Genomic DNA, 17,543 nt, shown 5'->3' with positions numbered 1-17,543 from the left:
CACTCCCTGGATACCAACTCCATCCCTCTCCCTGGCAACTGTGTGAGGCTAAATCAGACTGTTCATAACTTTGGCGTCATATTTGACCCAAAATGAGCTTCCGAGTGCAGACCGCCTATTTCCACCTCAGGAACATTGCCTGACTTCACGACAGCCTCAGCTTATCTGCCTCTGAAACTTACATCCATTCATTATCTCTTAACTTGACTATTCTAACACACTCCTGGCTGGCCTCCCACATTCTACTCCCCCCCCCCCCACCCCCGTAGACATGAGATCATCCAAAACTCTACTGCCTGTGTCCTTACTCGAACCAAGTCCTGTTCACCCATCACCACTGTGCTCACTGACCTACACAGGCTCCCAGTTAAGCAGCACCTCAATTTGAAAACTCTCATCCTTATTTTCAAATCCCTCCATGCCCTCGTCCTCACTATCTCTATAATCTCCTCCAACTCTGTACCTCTCTGAAATATCAGGGCTTATTGAATTCTGGACTCGTGTGCATCCCTGATTTTCATTGCTCCACCACTGGTGGCCGTGCCTTCAACGGTCAAGGCCATAAGCTTTCGAAATCCCTCCCTAATCCTCTCCGCCTCTCTACCTCAATTTCTACCTTTAAGTCACTCCTTAAAACCTACCTCTTTGACCAAGCTTTTTTGTCATCTGCCCTAATATCTCCTTATGTGGCTCAGTGTCAAATGTTGCTCCTGTGAAACACCTCAGAATTTCTTTTCTTTCTTCTTTTGGGCCTCCTTATCTCGAGAGACAATGGATACGCGCCTGGAGGTGGTCAGTGGTTTGTGAAGCAGCACCTTGAGTGGCTATAAAGGCCAATTCTGGAGTGACAGGCTCTTCCACAGTTGCTGCAGAGAAATTTGTTTGTCGGGGCTGTTGCACAGTTGGCTCTCCCCTTGCACCTCTGTCTTTTTTCCTGCCAACTACTAAGTCTCTTCGACTCGCCACAATTTAGCCCTGTCTTTATGGCTGCCCGCCAGCTCTGGCGAATGCTGGCAACTGACTCCCACGACTTGTGATCAATGTCACACGATTTCATGTCGCGTTTGCAGACGTCTTTATAGCGGAGACATGGACGGCCGGTGGGTCTGATACCAGTGGCGAGCTCGCTGTACAATGTGCCTTTGGGGATCCTGCCATCTTCCATGCAGCTCACATGGCCAAGCCATCTCAAGCGCCGCTGACTCAGTAGTGTGTATAAGCTGGGGGTGTTGGCCGCTTCAAGGACTTCTGTGTTGGAGATATAGTCCTGCCACCTGATGCCAAGTATTCTCCGGAGGCAGCGAAGATGGAATGAATTGAGACGTCGCTCTTGGCTGGCATACGTTGTCCAGGCCTCGCTGCCATAGAGCAAGATACTGAGGACACAGGCCTGATACACTCGGACTTTTGTGTTCCGTGTCAGTGTGACATTTTCCCACACTCTCTGGGCCAGTCTGGACATAGCAGTGGAAGCCTTACCCATGCGCTTGTTGATTTCTGCATCTAGAGACAGGTTACTGGTGATAGTTGAGCCTAGGTAGGTGAACTCTTGAACCACTTCCAGAGCGTGGTCGCCAATATTGATGGATGGAGCATTTCTGACGTCCTGCCCCATGATGTTCGTTTTCTTGAGGCTGATGGTTAGGCCAAATTCATTGCAGGCAGCCGCAAACCTGTCGATGAGACTCTGCAGGCACTCTTCAGTGTGAGATGTTAAAGCAGCATCGTCAGCAAAGAGGAGTTCTCTGATGAGGACTTTCCGTACTTTGGACTTCGCTCTTAGACGGGCAAGGTTAAACAACCTGCCCCCTGATCTTGTGTGGAGGAAAATTCCTTCTTCAGAGGATTTGAACGCATGTGAAAGCAGCAGGGAGAAGAAAATCCCAAAAAGTGTGGGTGCGAGAACACAGCCCTGTTTCACACCACTCAGGATAGGAAAGGGCTCTGATGAGGAGCCACCATGTTGAATTGTGCCTTTCATATTGTCATGGAATGAGGTGATAATACTTAGTAGCTTTGGTGGACATCCAATCTTTTCTAGTAGTCTGAAGAGACCACGTCTGCTGACGAGGTCAAAGGCTTTGGTGAGATCAATGAAAGCAATGTAGAGGGGCATCTGTTGTTCACGGCATTTCTCCTGTATCTGACGAAGGGAGAACAGCATGTCAACGGTCGATCTCTCTGCACGAAAGCCACACTGTGCCTCAGGGTAGACGCGCTCGGCCAGCTTCTGGAGCCTGTTCAGAGCGACTCGAGCAAAGACTTTCCCCACTATGCTGAGCAGGGAGATTCCACGGTAGTTGTTGCAGTCACCGCGGTCACCTTTGTTTTTATAGAGGGTGATGATATTGGCATCGCGCATGTCCTGGGGTACTGCTCCCTCATCCCAGCACAGGCATCGCAGTTCATGTAGTGCTGAGAGTATAGCAGGCTTGGCACTCTTGATTATTTCAGGGGTAAACCTCAGAATATTTTATATTAAAGATGCTATATAAATACAAGTTGTTGTTGACTTGGACATATATCACCGTTCCTTCATCATTGCTGGGTGAAAATCCTGTAACTCCTTCCCGAACACCATTGTGGGAGCACCTTCACCCCACGGACTGCAGTGATTCAAGGAGGCAACCCACCATTACCTTCTCAATGGCCAACTGGGGTTTGATAATATATGCTAGTCTTACTAGTGACGCCCGTATCCCAAGAATGAAGGAAAAAAGTCTGTATATGTAAAATGGATTAAAAGCTTTTGCAGAAATACTTGTTACTAAAACAATACTCTTTTATACTGAGTGGCTGGTGTCTGTTTAGCAACCTCCTCTCCTCTTGAATCTACCTCTCGACAGTCTCAGATTGGAAATTGTTGGGCCCAAATTAACTCAAAAGTACTCGGGGGTAAACCCAGCAGCTTCTCCTCTATCTCCGCTCCAGCTCAAACTGATGCAACAAAAAAGACCTACACAGGTCAGGGACCGACTTCCACATCCAACACCCAGCCCGATACAAACCAGCTCTGAATTTCTCAACTCAGTTCTGTGAGCATCGCCTGCAATAAAACTAAAGCAAAATACTGCGAATCCTGGAAATCTGAAAAAAAAGGAGAAAATGCTGGAAATACTCAGCAGGTCGAGCAGCATCTGTGGAGAGAGAAAGAGAGCAGCCAGAGCCTACAGCCTGGAACTCGGAGTGGGAAAAGGAAGAAGGATGAGGAGAGGCAATATAGTCCAACACTCTCAGCAACCTACAATCCACCTACATTACTGGGACAGGGAGACAGAGTTTAGAAACACTCACCAACACGACTCCAGAAAAACATCCCTGGAGGAAAAGGGGGAGCAGTGTGTGTACCTGCCCTGATATCCCCCTCCCCAGGCCTGTCAGTCAAACCCCCCACTCCTCCCAGTCCACAGCTCAGCCTAGCAACTTGCAGCTTCCTGCACCTTGAGCCAGCCCTGCCCAGGTGTGGCCCAGTCCAAGGGGAGTCGTTGTGGAACCAGGGAGTGGGGGAGGGGGGACCTCCTGCCCTGTGCTGTGTCCCAAATGGTTCCTCCCTCCTCTCCCCTCCTTCAGGACCCTTTATAACTGAGCTAAGTTTTTTTAAAGTTTTGGGCTTTGATATTACAGTTTATTAATCCTAAATTCCTCCAAAATAGTTGGAAAGCTGGCGGTCTGTCACGGGGAGAAGCCCCGCAGCTGCCACCCCACATGGTACAAATGCGGGACTGGGATTCTTACTGGGGGTGTTGCGGCCCAAACCGGGCATTTCTGAAGCCTCCCTGTTCACCCACTGGCCCCATTGCTCCCTCCGACACTTATTGGCTGCAGATGCAGCTCACAAGCATCTCTCCGTCGCCATTGGAGCATTGCGCATGATCCAAACTCTGGTCCCCTGTGTTGCGAATAGGGGACATTTTTGACCATGGAGAATGTTGGGTAAAAGCCCCATCTTTGAAGCCCCCACTGTGTGAATTGTGATTTTTTTGCTGTAATGGGGTGAAGACTGGGGCCGGAGCAATCAATATGATTGGGAAACAAATTACACAGAAACCGAAGAGTATGGGATCTCCATTATCCACCACAAACCAGGGAAATGGGAACTGGGGACCATTCGAGAGTCACTAAAACATCAGCAATAACAGCAGAACGAGGTCAATAAAAAAGAATGAAACCGGACGGACCACCCGGCATTGACCTAGGCACCGGAAATGACAACGGCAAACCCAGCCCTGTCGACCCTGCAAAGTCCTCCTTACTAACATCTGGGGACTTGTGCCAAAGTTGGGAGGGCTGTCCCACAGACTAGTCAAGCAACAGCCTGACATAGTCATACTCACGTAATCATACCTGACAGACAATGTCCCAGACACTGCCATTCTGTCCCCCCTGTCTCTCTGTCCCACTCTGTCCCCATTTCTCTCTCCCTGTTCCCCCTGTCTCTCCCTCTCTCTCCACCACTCTCTCTCATACAGTTGCAGCGAGTGCAACACTCTTTTAAGTTCTTTCAAAAAACATAGTTGTCAGTTTCACAGGTGACTGCCGCTGATATTGGGAACAGCTGTTTCACAACAGGATCAGGGTTTTCCAGCCGGCTATTTAAAAAAAAAAGTCAGAACCTGCCGGAAAACCCCCGAGTCTGTTGGGAAACGACTATTCCCCATGTAAGCGGCTGTCACCTGTGAAACGGATAATGATTTAAAAAAAAAGAACTGACTTTTAAAAGAACTTTAGAAGATCGTTCCACTCTCTGCTACCTGTGAAACCGACAGCACAATGGTTTAAAAGTCGGTTCTGACAAAGGGAAATTTCTCATCTCCAGTCATCGTGAGGATGAGGAATGGCCCCGGGAACAGTTTACATCCATGGGCCGGCTGGAAATGTTTGGCAGGCCGGATCCTGGCCTGTGGGCCATATGTTGGAAAAATCCTGATCTATACCTTTCCGTCTCTACTCTCTCTCTCTGCCTGTTTCTGTTTCTCAGTCTATGTCTGTCTCTCTCTCACTCTTTGTTTCTCTCTCCTTGATCATTCTCTAATCAAGATTTCTCCATCTGGTGCTGGTGAATTAGACTAGACATGTTCCTAATACAATTCTTGCTGTGACACTTCACAGAGAAAGCAGTCTGTCCGTGTGTCAGCTCCTTATTAGTATAGTAGTGAGTATCCCCACCTGCCACATGAGAGTGGAGGCAGAAGCATTTTTAAGATGTCAAATTGTGTTTCTATTGCTTTGTGCTGATTCATCTTCAACAGCGACAGAGAAGAGTGAAAACATACAAGAGGACATTGTGCCTTTGAGAATTTGCTTCAGCAGACACTGTTTAAGAACTAAGACTAATAACTGGAATGTTACTGTTTATTGCAAGTGGGCTGGAGTACAAGAGTAAGGACATCTTGCTACAATTGTCCATGGCATTGGTAAGATCAGGCCTGGAGTAATGTGTACAGTTTGTGTCTCCGTACTTAAGGAAGGATGTCTTTTCCTCAGAGTGGGTGAAACAAAGGTTCACTAGACTGATTCCTGGGATTAGAGAGTTGTCCTATGATGAGAGATTGAGTCGAATGGGCCTTCTTCCTTCTTCTTTGGCCTCCTTATCTCGAGAGACAATGGGTAAGCACCTGGAGGTGGTGAGTGGTTTGTGAAGCAGTGCCTGGAGTGGCTATAAAGGCCAATTCTACAGTGACAGACTCTTCCACAGGTGCTGCAGATAAAATTGGTTGTCGGGGCTGTTACACAGTTGGCTCTCTCCTTGCACTTCTGTCTTTTTTCCTGCCAACTGCTAAGTCTCTTTGACTCGCCACACTTTAGTCCCGCCTTTATGGCTGTCCACCAGCTCTGACGATCGCTGGCAACTGACTCACATGACTTGTGATCAATGTCACAGGACTTCATGTTGCGTTTGCAAACATCTTTAAGTGGCGACATGGACGGTCGGTGGATCTGATACCAGTGGCGAGCTCGCTGTACTATGTGTCCTTGGGGATCCTGCCATCTTCCATGCGGCTCACATAGCCAAGTCATCTCAAGCACCGCTGGCTCAGTAGGGTGTATATGCAGGGGATGTTGCCACCTCAATGTTGGAGATATGGTCCTGCCACCTGATGCCAAGGATTCTCCGGAGGCAGTGAAGATGGAATGAATTGAGACGTCGCTCTTGGCTGACATGGACTTGGTTGTCCAGGCCTCGCTGCCGTAGAGCAAGGTACTGAGGACACAGGCTTGATACACTCGTGTTCCGTGTCAGTGCGTCATTTCCCCACACTCTCTTGGCCAGTCTGGACATAGCAGAGGAAGCCTGTCCCATGCGCTTGATGATTTCTGCAACGAGAGACAGGTTACTGGTGATAGTTGAGCCTAGATAGGTGAACTCTTGAACCACTTCCAGAGCGTGGTAGCCGATATTGATGGATGGAGTATTTCTGATGTCATGTTCCCTGATGTTCATTTTCTTGAGGCTGATGGTTAGGCCAAATTCATTGCAGGCAGACGCAAACCTGTCGACGAGTCTCTGCAGACACTCTTCTGTTAATGCAGCATCATCAGCAAAGAGGAGTTCCCTGATGAGGACCTTCCCTACTTTGGTCTTCGCTCTAAGACAGGCAAGGTTGAACAACCTGCCAGCTGGTCTTGTGTGGAGGAAAATCCCTTCTTCTGAAGACTTGAATGCATGTGAGAGCAGCAGGGAGAAGAAGATCCCAAACAGTGTCGGTGCGAGAACACAGCCCTGTTTCACACCACTCAGGATAGGAAAGGGGTCTGATGAGGCACCGCTATGCCGAATTGTGCCTTTCATATTGTCATGGAATGAGGTGATGATACTTATTGCTTCGGTGGACATCCAATCTATGCTAGACTCTCGAGTTTTAAATAATGGGAGGTGATCTCATTGAAACATGTAAAATTCTGAGAGGGTTTGACACGTTAGGAGCTGATAGTCTGTCTCCAGTGGCTGGAGAGTCTAGAACCAAGCAGCATAGTCTCAGAATAAGAGGACAATCATTTTGGTCTGAGGTGAGGAGACATTTCTCCACTCAGACAGCTGTGAATCTTTGGAATTCTCCACCACACAGGGCTGTGGATATTCATTTGTTGAGAATATAATATAAAATTATAACAATTATAATACAGTATAAAGAAATAATATACATATAAGAGAATATAAATGCAATTTAGTGAATAGTAAGTTTGGAACAGGTAGATTCACTGAACCGTTAAGAAAAATTTTCCATCTATTCCAGCGAAGAGGAAGGACCTGCCTAAGATCACCATAGGCACAGACTGGAGTTGGTCTTGAACTCCCTACATGAGCAATTGAACCAGGCTTTCAACATTGAACTGTGACAGATATAACGATTCTCTTCTGGCACCAGCCGAGTCCATGGAAGACTGGAAAATTACAGCCAGTGTCTCCGCAATTTCCACGTTCACTTCCCTCAGTATCTTGAATCCATCTCATCCGATCCTAGTGCCTAATTGACTTGAAGTACATCTAGCCTATCCAATACCTCCTCCTTGTCAATTTAAAACCCTTCAAGTATCTGAATTACTTCCTGTTTCACCATGACCTGCACAGCATTTTCTATCTTGGTCAAGACAGATGCAAAGTATTTATTTAATACCTCAACCATGCTCCTTGCCTCCATATGTAAATTCATTTTTGGGTCCCTAATCGGCCCCACTCCTCCTTTTAGCACCCTTTTACTATTTATATGCATATAGACAACTATTGTATTTTTTTTTTAATGCTAGCTGCCAGTCTCTTTCCATACTCTCTCTTTGCTTCTCTTATTTGCTTTTTCACTTCCCCTCTGAACCTTCTATATTCAGCCTGGTTCTCAGTTGTATTATCCACCTGACATCTGTCAGAGGCACACTTTTTCTTCTTCATCTTAATCTCTAGCTCTTTCATCATCCAGGGAGCTCTGGATTTGTTTGCCCTACCTTTCTCCTTTGTGGAAATATACCTTGGCTGTACATGAATTATCTCTTCTAAAAGGCAGCCCATTGTTCAGTTACCATTCTGCCTGCCAACTTTTGATTCCAATTTATCTGGGTCACATCCATTCTTACACCACTGAAGCAGGACTTCGCCCAGTTCATTATTCTTACTCTGGATCATTCTTTGTCCTTTTCCATGGTCAGTCTAAACCTTATGATACAATGATCACTGTCCCCTAAATGTTCCCCAACTGACACTTGGTCCAGCTCAATCCCGAGAACCCGGTCTAGCAATGCCACCTTCTCATTGGACTGAAACATACTGCTGCAAAAAAATTTCCTGAACACATCTAGGAACGCTTGCCCCTCTCTGCCGTTTACACTACTACTATCGCAGTCTATATTGGGTAATTAAAGTACCTCATTATGACTACTCGATAATTCTTGCACCTATCTAAGTTCCTTGCAAATTCTTTTTTTATTCATTCATGGGATGTGGGCGTCACTGGCTATTCCAGCATTTATTGCCCATCCCTAATTGCCCTTGAGAAGGTGGTGGTGAGCTGCCTTCTTGAACCGCTGCAGTCCATGTGAGGTAGGTAAACCCACAGTGCTGTTAGGAAGGGAGTTCCAGGATTTTGACCCAGTGACAGAGAAGGAACGGCGATACAGTTCCAAGTCAGGATGGTGTGTGACTTGGACGGGAACTTAAAGGTGGTGATGTTCCCATGCATCTTCTGCTCTTGTCCTTCGAGGTGGTAGAGGTCGCGGGTTTGGAAGGTACTGTGTAAGGTGCATTGCTGCAGTGCATCTTGTAGATGGTACACACTGCTGCTACTGTGCGTCGGTGGTGGAGGGAGTGAATGTTTGTGGATGGTGTGCCAATCAAGCGGGCTGCTTTGTTCTGGATGGTGTCGAGCTTCTTGAGTGTTGTTGGTGCTGCACCCATCCAGGCAAGTGAAGAGTATTCCATCACACTCCTGACTTGTGCCTTGTCGACGGTGGACAGGCGTTGGGGAGTCAGGAGGTGAGTTACTCTCCGCAGGATTCCTAACCTCTGACCTGCTCTTGTGGGCACGGTATTTATATACCCACTCCAGTTCAGTTTCTGGTCAATGGTAACCCTTAGGATGTTGATACTGGGGGATTCAGCGATCTTAATGCCATTGAATGTCAAGGGGAGATGGTTAGCTTCTCTCTTGTTGGAAATGGTCATTGCCTGGCACTTGTGTGGCGCGAATGTTACTTGCCACTTATCAGCCTAAGCCTGGATATTGTCCAGGTCTTGCTGCATTTCTACGCAGACTGCTTCAGTACTTGAGGAGTCGAGAATGGTGCTGAATATTGTGCAATCATCAGCGAACATCCCCACTTCTGATCTTATGATTGAAGGAAGGTCATTGATGAAGCAGCTGAAGATGATTGGGCCTAGGACACTACCCTGAGGAACTCCTGCAGTGCTGTCCTGGAGCTCAGATGATTGACCTCCAACAACCACAGCCATCTTCCTTTGCGCTAGGTATGACTCCAACCAGCGGAGGGTTTTCCCCGATTCCCACTGACTCCAGTTTTGCTAAGGCTCCTTGATGCCATACTCTGTCAAATGCTGCCTTGATGTCAAGGGTAGTCACTCTCACCTCACCTCTTGAGTTCAGCTCCTTTGTCCCTGTTTGAACCAAGGCTGTAATGAGGTCAGGAGCTGAGTGGCCCTGGCAGAACCCAATCTGAGCATCACTGAGCAGGTTATTGCTAAGCAAGTGCTGCTTGACGGCACTGTTGATGACACCTTCCATCACTTTACTGATGATTGAGAGTAGACTGATGGGGCGGTAATTGGCCAGGTTGGATTTGTCCTGCTTTATGTGCACAGGACATACCTGGGCAATTTTCCACATTGCCGGTTCAATGCCAGTGTTGTAGCTGTACTGGAACAGCTTGGATAGGGGCACGGCAAGTTCTGGAGCACAGGTCTTCAGTACTATTGCCGGAATATTGTCAGGACCCATAGTCTTTGCAGTATCCAGTGCCTTCAGTCGTTTCTTGATATCACGCGGAGTGAATCAAATTGGCTGAAGTCTGGCATCTGTGATGCTGGGGACTTCAGGAGGAGGCAGAGATGGATCATCAACTCGGCACTTCTGACTGAAGATTGTTGCAAATGCTTCAGCCTTATCTTTCGCACTGATGTGCTGGGCTCCCCCATCATTGAGGATGGGGATATTTGTGGAGCCACCTCCTCCAGTTAGTTGTTTAATTGCCCACCACCATTCACGACTGGATGTGACAGGACTGTCGAGCTTAGATCTGATCCATCGGTTATGGGATCGCTTAGCTCTGTCTATTGCATGCTGCTTATGCAGTTTGGCATGCAAGTAGTCCTGGTTTGTAGCTTCACCAGGTTGACACCTCATTTGAGGTATGCCTGGTGCTGCTCCTGGCATGCCCACCTGCACTCTTCATTGAACCAGGGTTGGTCTCCTGGCTTGATGGTAATGGTAGAGTGGGGGATATGCCGGGCCATGAGGTTACAGATTGTGATTGAGTACAATTCTGATGCTGCTGATGGCCCACAGCGTCTCATGGATTCCCAATTTTGCATTGCTAGATCTGTTCGATATCTATCCCATTTAGCACGGTGATAGTGCCACACAACACGATGGAGGGTATCCTCAATGTGAAGGCGGGACTTCGTCTCCACAAGGACTGTGCGGTGGTCACTCCTACCAATACAGTCATGGACAGAAGCATCTGCGGCAGGCAGATTGGTGAGGACAAGGTCAAGTATGTTCTTCCCTCGCGTTGGTTCCCCCACCACCTGCTGCAGACCCAGTCTCGCAGCTATGTCCTTTAGTACTCAGCCAGCTGGGTCAGTAGTGGTGCTACTGAGCCACTCTTGGTGATGGACATTGAAGTCCCCCACCCAGAGTACATTTTGTACCCTCGCCACCCTCAGTGCTTCCTCCAAGTGGTGTTCAACATGGAGGAGTACTGACTCATCAGCTGAGGGAGGGCAGTAGGTGGTAATCAGTAGGAGGTTACCTTACCCATGTTTGACCTGATGCCATGAGACTTCATGGGGTCCGGAGTTGAGGTTGAGGACTCCGAGGGCAACTCCCTCCATACCGGAGATCACTGTCCTGCCACCTCTGCTGGGTCTGTTATGCCGGTGGGACAGGACATACCCAGGGATAGTGATTGCAGTGTCTGGGACATTGTCTGTAAGGTATGATTCCGTGAGTATGACTATGTCAGGCTGTTTCTTGACTAGTCTGTGGGACAGCTCTCCTAACTTTGGCACAAGCCCCCAGATGTTAGTAAGGAGGACTTTGCAGGGTCGACAGGGTTGGGTTTGCCATTGTCGTTTCCGGTGCCTAGATCGATGCCGGGTGGTCCGTCCGGTTTCATTCCTTTTTATTGACTTCGTAGCGGTTAGGTACAACTGAGTGGCTTGCTAGGCCATTTCAGAGGGCATGTAAGAGTTAACCACATTGCTGTGGGTCTGGAGTCACATGTACGCCAGATTTCCTTCCCTGAAAGGACATTAGTGAACCAGATGGGTTTTTCCAACAATCGACAATGTTTTCATGGCCATCATTAGACTAGCTTTTAATTCCAGATTTATTAATTAAATTCAAATTCCACCTTCTGCTGTGGTGGGATTTGAACCCATGTCCCCAGAGAAATACCCTGGGTCTCTGGGTTACCATTGCAGTGATAATACCACTACGCCACCACCTACCCTTTTGTTCCTCTACATCTTTCCCACTAGTTTGTAGCCTATAGACAACCTTAAGCAATGTAATTACATCTTTTTTGTTCCCTAGCTCTAGCCAAATAGATTCTGTCCTTCACCCGTCTGAGACATTCTCTCTCTCCAGCACTTGCAATGTTCTCCTCAATCAGTACTGTCACCCCTCCCCATTTCCTTCCTTTCCTGAACACCATGTATATAGGAATATTTAATACCTAGTGCTGCCCCTCTTTGAGCCAGGTCTTTGTATCGCCACAACATATTTCCACATGGCAATCTGCACCTGTAACTCACCAATCCTATTTACCACACTCCGCACAGTCACATACATGCACAGTAACATAATTTAAACTTTATTTCTTTCTCCCTTACTCTGAACCCACCTAATAACTTACTATTTCCTACTCTAGTGCTATCTGTCTCTCCCAGAATTCTGCACATCTTGGTATTCCTCTCTGATATTACCTTGTGGTTCCCACACCCCTGTCTAGTGAGTTTAAATCCTCCCCAATAGCACCAGCAAATCACCCGCAAGGAAATTGGTCCTGGCTCTGTGTGGGTGCAACCCATCCAGCCTGTGCAGGTCCCATCTCCCAAGTGTCCCAGGAATCTATAGCCCTCCCTCCTGCACCATCTTTCCAGCCACACATTCATGCTTTATTCCGCTGTTTCTACATTAACTTGCCTGTGATACTGAGAATAATCTGAAGATTACTACTTTGAGATCCCGCTTGCTAATTTTTTTTTTGTATTCATTCACGGGATGTGGGCGTCGCTGGCCAGGCCAGCATTTATTGCCCATCCCTAATTGCCCTTGAGAAGGTGGTGGTGAGCTGCCTTCTTGAACCGCTGCAGTCCGTGTGGGGTAGGTTCACCCACAGTGCTGTTAGGAAGGGAGTTCCAGGATTTTGACCCAGCGACAGTGAAGGAACGGCGATATAGTTCCAAGTCAGGATGGTGTGTGACTTGGAGGGGAACTTGCAGGTGGTGGTGTTCCCATGTATTTGCTGCCCTTGTCCTTCTCGTTGGTAGAGGTCGCGGGTTTGGAAGGTGCTGTCGAAGGAGCCTTGGTGCATTGCTGCAGTGCATCTTGTAGATGGTACACACTGCTGCCACTGTGCGTCGGTGGTGGAGGGAGTGAATGTTTGTAGATGGGGTGCCAATCAAGCGGGCTGCTTTGTCCTGGATGGTGTCGAGCTTCTTGAGTGTTGTTGGAGCTGCACCCATCCAGGCAAATGGAGAGTATTCCATCACACTCCTGACTTGTGCCTTGTAGATTGTGGACAGACTTTGGGGAGTCAGGAAGTGAGTTACTCGCCTCAGGATTCCTAGCCTCTGACCTGCTCTTGTAGCCACGGTATTTATATGGCTACTCCAGTTCAGTTTTCGGTCAATGGTAGCCCCTAGGATGTTGATAGTGGGGGATTCAGCGATGGTAATGCCGTTGAATGTCAAGGGGAGATGGTTAGATTCTCTTTTGTTGGAGATGGTCATTGCCTGGCACTTGTGTGGCGCGAATGTTACTTGCCACTTATCAGCCCAAGCCTGGATATTGTCCAGGTCTTGCTGCATTTCTGCACAGACTGCTTCAGTATCTGAGGAGTTGCGAATGGTGCTGAACATTGTGCAATCATCAGCGAACATCCCCACTTCTGACCTTATGATTGAAGGAAGGTCATTGATGAAGCAGCTGAAGATGGTTGGGCCTAGGACACTACCCTGAGGAACTCCTGCAGTGATGTCCTGGAGCTCAGATGATTGACCTCCAACAACCACAATCATCTTCCTTTGCGCTAGGTATGACTCCAGCCAGCAGAGGGTTTTCCCCCTGATTCCCATTGACCTCAGTTTTGCTAGGGTTCCATGATGCCATACTCGGTCAAATGCTGCCTTGATGTCAAGGGCAGTCACTCTCACCTCAGCTCTTGAGTTCAGCTCTTTTGTCCATGTTTGAACCAAGGCTGTAATGAGGTCAGGAGCTGAGTGGCCTTGGCAGAACCCAAACTGAGCATCACTGAGCAGGTTGTTGCTAAGCAAGTGCCGCTTGATGGCACTGTTGATGACACCTTCCATCACTTTACTGATGATTGAGAGTAGGCTGATGGGGCGGTAGTTGGCCGGGTTGGATTTGTCCTGCTTTTTGTGTACAGGACATACCTGGGCAATTTTCCACATTGCAGGGTAGATGCCAGTGTTATAGCTGTACTGGAACAGCTTGGCTAGGGCCACGGCAAGTTCTGGAGCACAGGTCTTCAGTACTATTGCCGGAATATTGTCAGGGCCCATAGCTTTTGCAGTATCCAGTGCCTTCAGTCGTTTCTTGATATCACGTGGAGTGAATCGAATTGGCTGAAGTTTGGCATCTGTGATGCTGGGGACTTCAGGAGGAGGCCGAGATGGATCATCAACTCGGCACTTCTGGCTGAAGATTGTTGCAAATGCTTCAGCCTTATCTTTCGCACTGATGTGCTGGGCTCCCCCATCATTGAGGTTGGGGATATTTGTGGAGCCACCTCCTCCAGTTAGTTGTTTCATTGTCCACCACCATTCACGGCTGGATGTGACAGGACTGCAAAGCTTAGATCTGATCCGTTGGTTATGGGATCGCTTAGCTCTGTCTATCGCATGCTGCTTTCGCAGTTTGGCATGCAAGTAGTCCTAGGTTGTAGCTTCACCAGGTTGACACCTCAATTTGAGGTATGCCTGGTGCTGCTCCTGGCATGCCCACCTGCACTCTTCATTGAACCAGGGTAGGTCTTCTGGCTTGATGGTAATGGTAGAGTGGGGGATATGCCGGGCCATGAGGTTACAGATTGTGGTTGAGTACAATTCTGCTGCTGCTGATGGCCCACAGCACCTCATGGATGCCCAGTTTTGCATTGCTAGATCCGTTCGAAATCTATCCCATTCAGCACGATGATAGTGCCACACAACACGATGGACGGTATCCTCAATGTGAAGGTGGGACTTCGTCTCCACAAGGACTGTGCGGTGGTCACGCCTACCAATACTGTCATGGACAGATGCATCCGCGGCAGGCAGATTGGTGAGGACGAGGTTGAGTATGTTCTTCCCTCATGTTGGTTCCCCCACCACCTGCCGCAGACCCAGTCTAGCAGAGATGTCCTTTAGGACTCGGGCAGCTCGGTCAGTAGTGGTGCTACCGAGCCACTCATGGTGATGGACATTGAAGTCCCCCACCCAGAGTACATTTTGTGCCCTTGCCACCCTCAGTGCTTCCTCCAAGTGGTGTTCAACCTGGAGGAGTACTGAGTCATCAGCTGAGGGAGGGCGGTAGGTGGTAATCAGTAGGAGGTTACCTTGCCCATATTTAACCTGATGCCATGAGACTTCATGAGGTCCAGAGTCAATGTTGAGGACTCCCAGGGCAACTCCCTCCCTACTGTATACCACTGCGCCACCACCTCTGCTGGGTCTGTCTTGCCGGTAGGACAGGACATACCCGGGGATGGTGATGGCAGTGTCTGGGACATTGTCTGTTAGGTATGATTCCATGAGTTCCATGATTTCCTACTCGGCTCCTTAAATTCTGACTGCAGGACCACATCCCTCTTTCTGTTTATGTCATGTGGACCACCCTACCCCCTCAGGCAGCTCTGCAACTGTTCAGTGACATCCTTGACCCTGGCACGAGGAGGAACACACCATCCTGCGACCACAGAAACGCTGTCTGTTCCATAACTATTGAATCTCCTATCACTATAGCTCTTCCAGTATTCTTTATACCCCGTGTAGTTGAGCCACTCATGGTGTCATGGACTTGGCTCTGGCTACATTCCCCAGATCAGCCCTCACTTTCATAAGTATTCAGAACTGAATCCAGGCTGGAGAGTGAGATGCACTCAGGGATCTCCTGTACTACCTGCTAGTTTCTTCTTGACTGTCTGGTGGTCACCCATTCCCCCTCTCCCTGCATACTGTTAAGCTGCAGGGTGACCACATCTATAAATGTGCTATCCACAAATCTCTCAACCTCACAGATGTGCCACAGTGACACCAGCTGCTGCTCATGTTCCGAAACCCAGAGCGTGAGTTCCTGCAGCCAACGGAACTTCCTGCACATATGATTATCCAGGACCCATGAAGCATCCTGGAATTCTTACATTTTAAAAAAATTATTTCATGGGATGTGGGCATCGCAGGCCAGGCCAGCATTTATTGCCCATCCCTAATTGCCCTTGAACTGAGTGGCTTGCTAGGCCATTTTGAGGGCATGTAAGAGTCAACCACATTGCTGTGGGTCTGGAGTCACAAGTAGGCCAGACCAGGTAAGGACAGCAGATTTCCTTCCCTAAAGGACATTCGTGAACCAGATGGGTTTTTACAACAATTGACAATGGTTTCATGGCCATCATTAAAGTAGCTTTTAATTCCAGATTTATTAATTAAATTCAAATTCCACCTTCTGCTGTGGTGGGATTTGAACCCACGTCCCCAGAGCAATACTTGGGTCTCTGGGTTACTAGTCCAGTATACCAGTATGCCACTGATGTGTATTAGAGGTTGGAGCAGCCCTGTCATTCCTCTATTTATTATATAATAAACCTTGTTAACATTAATAAACCCTACTACTTAAAAATAAATTATTATTATTGAAGAGAAGGCTCACGAGCTAGTCATTTCCCTTCTGTTCGTGTCACTTAAATATAGGGACACTAACTCTTATTATGATGAAAACTGGAATTTTAATTCTCCAGCTCCTTGGACTAACTTTAGGAGAAAGGAAAACAAAGCTACAATACTCACCAGCCAATCAACTCACAGCTTCCTGACTCAGTGGAAACGGGAAAGCAGCGGCATGAATGGGGGAGGCGCTGCACCATCGCTTTAATGATGTGCCGTCACCTCTCCCCCTGCGGGGCCCTCGACGCACGTCCGCCGAATTCGGCGGCTCTGATTCGGATTCCTCAGGTTGCGCTGACCGCTACTCAGCTTCCCGGAGCTGCACCACTCATACTCGACGCAGATAGGCCAGCTTCGGGGGCGTGGCCTTCCCGTGCCTGCGCGTTGTGGCCTTCCTGATGGAGACAGCCCATATTCCCTTGCGCTCTGGATTCTGGGTAGGACAGTCCGCCATTATTATGATGAAGCATAGCGTTGAAATTCATGCGTCATACTCATGGAAAGATAGAATGGTATAAACGAGTGAATATTATCCACTTCCACTCCCCATCGGTGTCGCGCAAAATGAATATATTAATTGAAAGAATTAATGTGATTTGATTTTAAATAGTTTATTTTGTAAATGTTTCTCTAATTGTATTTGCCAACTCAAATACATGGCCTCATTTTTTTCTTCCTCTTCGCCCGTGAACTTCACCTGGTAGCGTAATGTTGGCGAATGCTGATTGATTGTCCTGGAACCTGAGCCGGCTCTTCAGGTGAGTCAGTGTCAAACCCCTGTTAAACAATTTATCTTTTAAAAGTTAAAAATCGAGAATTCTTTTGTCAGCAAGCCAGTTCAACATTTGTCAGTATTTTATCTTCGTGGAGTTTCTGTTCGGAGTTTCAGACACTTCAGTACCAAGTTGACCAAGTGTTTAAAGGTCATTGCACTCTTTCCATGTCGCTGTTAGCGAAAGATACAGAGATTGATTTCCTCCTCATTCTGCATCTATTTATGATATTCAGAGGAACATTGTCTCACTTTTCTACATATTTATTAGGCAAAGAAACAGCCTTTCCGTCAGCCATTCTGTACGAGGAGAGATGTCTGTGGCTTCAGCCTTTAAAATACTCATCCTTTTGTTCAATTCCCTCCATGGCCTCATCCCTCTCTATCTGTGTGACCTCATCCAGCCCTATAACCCTCTTAATAAGTAGAAACCGTTCCCAG

General features: G+C 47.9%; 1 protein-coding gene across 1 annotated transcript in view; it reads right to left on the bottom strand.

The window, feature by feature from the left end:
- Positions 1 to 16,659, bottom strand: part of LOC137347847 (probable G-protein coupled receptor 139) — an 82,631-nt gene extending 65,972 nt beyond the window's left edge. Inside the window, exon 1 of the transcript XR_010969029.1 lies at positions 16,454 to 16,659. The gene's annotated coding sequence lies outside the window, so the exon portion shown is untranslated. The remainder of the gene's footprint in view (positions 1 to 16,453) is intronic.
- Positions 16,660 to 17,543: the final 884 nt, after the last annotated feature.

Source organism: Heterodontus francisci, chromosome 32 (assembly GCF_036365525.1).
Source record: "Heterodontus francisci isolate sHetFra1 chromosome 32, sHetFra1.hap1, whole genome shotgun sequence".
In the NCBI taxonomy this organism is placed as follows: Eukaryota; Metazoa; Chordata; class Chondrichthyes; order Heterodontiformes; family Heterodontidae; genus Heterodontus; species Heterodontus francisci.
Note: the sequence above shows the minus strand (reverse complement) of the source record. Positions and strands in the feature narration are given on the sequence as shown.